The sequence below is a fragment of the Rhipicephalus microplus genome, chromosome X (genome assembly GCF_043290135.1).
Source record: "Rhipicephalus microplus isolate Deutch F79 chromosome X, USDA_Rmic, whole genome shotgun sequence".
Taxonomy (NCBI): Eukaryota; Metazoa; Arthropoda; class Arachnida; order Ixodida; family Ixodidae; genus Rhipicephalus; species Rhipicephalus microplus.
The window spans coordinates 497740893-497743845 of record NC_134710.1 but is presented as its reverse complement, the minus strand read 5'-3'; the positions used below and the strand labels follow the sequence as shown (position 1 = coordinate 497743845).

Here is a 2953-nt window from a genome sequence, read left to right as displayed (position 1 = left end):
TTAAAGAAGTGAACAGTGACATCGCAGTGAAGTGCTTGCCACAGCAAAGCAAGCACACTTACGACGTTGAACTACAAGTAAGTTGAAAAATAATTATCTTATTCCACTTAGGCGCACAAATACGACTATATATGTTTCTCGATCAGCTGTCACTTGTTTTATTACTAAGAGCTTGTCTAATATTTGCTGGGTTGGGAAAAATAAGCCAGAACTGAATAAAGCAGTGACACATGCCTTTGTTGAATCTGTTTGGGGTTATTTTTCTACGTATAACCAGTGACGTGTGCCTCCACCTGTCCCTTTATATCTACTGTTCTACTTATAAGTGCACTTGCACCTCGCGTAAGACTGGCATTGCCACACTCATGTTGACAGCCCGCTCGCGATGCATACGAGTGTTGTTGTTCAAGCATGTACCGTGCCTGAAGATAATTTCACTTTCTCTCTTTTTGCGTCGCTTCTTTTTTTTTTTTGATGCAAAGGTGTTGGTCACACCGCGAGAAATTCTCAGCGGCAATTGTACGTGCCGTTATGACAAACACTGCGCAGCGGTGGCACTCTACGTAAACCTACACGAGGACGCTTCCTGTACGACCGGCTTGCAGACGTGGGGAAAGCCACCGAGGAAGCCCCAGCACGACGACTAAGAGCCACTGCGAGAGCTTTTTGGGGGTAGGGTACTTCCGCTTGCTGTTATAAGGGATTTGTTTTTATTGTTTGGTCATTTTAATGTAGTTCGTTTTGTACGTGCTCAGAGGTTTTATTTGTCTGCAGTCTACACATGAGGAGAAATATCTAAATCTTTCGCTAGCCGTGTTCATTACTACTTACACACAGTATATAGGCCTTTTTTGTCTAGAAAATTGCAATTAAACTATGCCTTCATTTTTTTTGCCTAAGCGAAAGGCTGGGCACTTATGAAACAAGGTCTCTTCATTTTCGCTGTGCAGTCAAGTTGAAAAACAAAGCAGTCTTTTTCCTTCTGCTTCTCTCTAAATCTACTCCTGCACAAAGCCAAGAAGAGTCTTTCTGTGTTTCATTGTAATGCCCCGTGCTGTTTCCTGACCCCATGTTTGCAGACAACAACAGTCGCTTTGTGGGAAACAAGCAGCTTGCAGTACAACCACCATCATACATAATCAAGCACTTTGGGGGCATTGAATCTCCTTTGACTGCAGTTATCAAGGAGATGGAGAGGAGCGAGGAGGAAATCAGGCATGACGAAATTATTCGTGGCATTTCTGAAGAGGCCAGAAGATCACTGCTGTGTGAAAAGCTCAGCGCCCTGGTTCTGCTGCCTCACAAACCACTTCACGTGATGCAACTGTCAGGTACTTTCCCCAAGCTAACCATTGCCACACGAGGCCACCTGAATAACCGTACTCCAGAGGAAAGAGCTTTCTACAGAACGTCGCTGGCATGCGAGTCGGTTCACGAGCTTTGCAATCTGACTGCTGGCCAGTCAAGGTGTCCGAGGTAACAACGGTTCTGAAAGCATGGCCTAGGTGTACTGCTGACAGCGTTGTTTTTATTATCTTTATATTCTCTATGTATCTATGCAGGTGGTCTAAGGAACGAAAAGTGCGAATCAGGAGCACTGGAGCACATACCATCTTACGCACCCGCAGAGGCCCCAAAGATGTACTGCACAACAGTCCAGTTTTTTTTTGTCTGAGGCTACGATGTACGGTAAGTCTCAAGATTCTTGGATTTAAGCAGTATGAATTACTTATATGCATTTTATAGGAATGCGTATGGAGCTGGTGGCTAGGAAGGACTTTGAGGAGCAGCATGGTGTGACAGTGACAGAGGTAAGCAGTTCAGTTATATTTTATTTTGAGTGCTATGTACAGCCTACTTTGCAATACGAAAAAAAATGTTAACATAAAAGTTTAGTCATTCTGCGACAAGTGTCCCAGCCTTGGTACATGTACATCACATATTTTCCTACTAACATTTTTCCCTTTTTATTTTGCCACATTGAGTATTGTGGCGAAATATATCGGCTCGAAAAATATTTTCATGACTGTGTCACCCTCTCAAAGTTTACTTCACTTTACTAACCTGTTCACAATGAGAAAATGTAGAAATTAATTTTTTGTACTGAGCTTTGAAACTTTGCTTCTTCTACTACAGAGGTTCTATTTAGTTGTCCTATTGAATAATTCCATTTTTTTGTGTCTAAGTGGCCGTTCCGCATTTCCTAAAGCAATGGATATCTTTGAAGTTCATGATTGAGTGAAATTCAACATTTCAGGTGGGCCTGTTCCTTCATCCGCAAGAGCCATGGCTTTGTGGAAGCCCCGACGGAATCTTTTCCCTCTCCGGCTAGATGTGTTTGTTGGAGATCAAGTGCCCCTACCGATGCAAGGACAAGAGGATTTTGACAATTTTGGGAACGGAATTGTGGAATATGTGCATTATATTCATGGAAATGCTACACTAAAGAAGTCGCACAGGTATTACACGCAAGTCCAGATTCTGATGTACCTGATAAATGCAAATCTCTGCTATTTTTTCGTATACTCGGGCAAACAAAGCGTGAGCATCCCTGTTGCTAGGGGTGATGCTTTTTTGCAAGAAGCTATACCAACACTTGAGCAATTTTACTTTGAATGGATTTTACTTGAACTTTTGAAGCGGCAAAGCTTGTAATAGACCGCTACCGGGGTATGTCACAGCATGATGTCGCTGGTGCACGTGCAAGGCGGCAATTGGCAAAACACTCCCGCCGGTGGCGGAGTGGGGTGCAGTCGCTCGGTGCTTAGGGCAAGTTTTTTTTTCTTTTTAAAAGTCTAATCTTCATCTAACAGTGGCAACATTAGCTGCGGTATGTGTCAGAGAACATCTAGGTGGGTGCTAAAGTGCGTGATGAAATATTTGCGACGCTGGTAGACTGTTTATCTCGGAAAAGTAAACAGACGTGGCAGCCTGTGCGAGGAAGAGCGGTATC

The 2953-nt window shown here is 43.4% G+C and overlaps 1 pseudogene; it reads left to right on the top strand.

Annotated features, from left to right (window-relative positions):
- Positions 1-1682: 1682 nt before the first annotated feature.
- LOC142775553 (uncharacterized) lies at positions 1683-2655 on the top strand (annotated as a pseudogene).
- Positions 2656-2953: the final 298 nt, after the last annotated feature.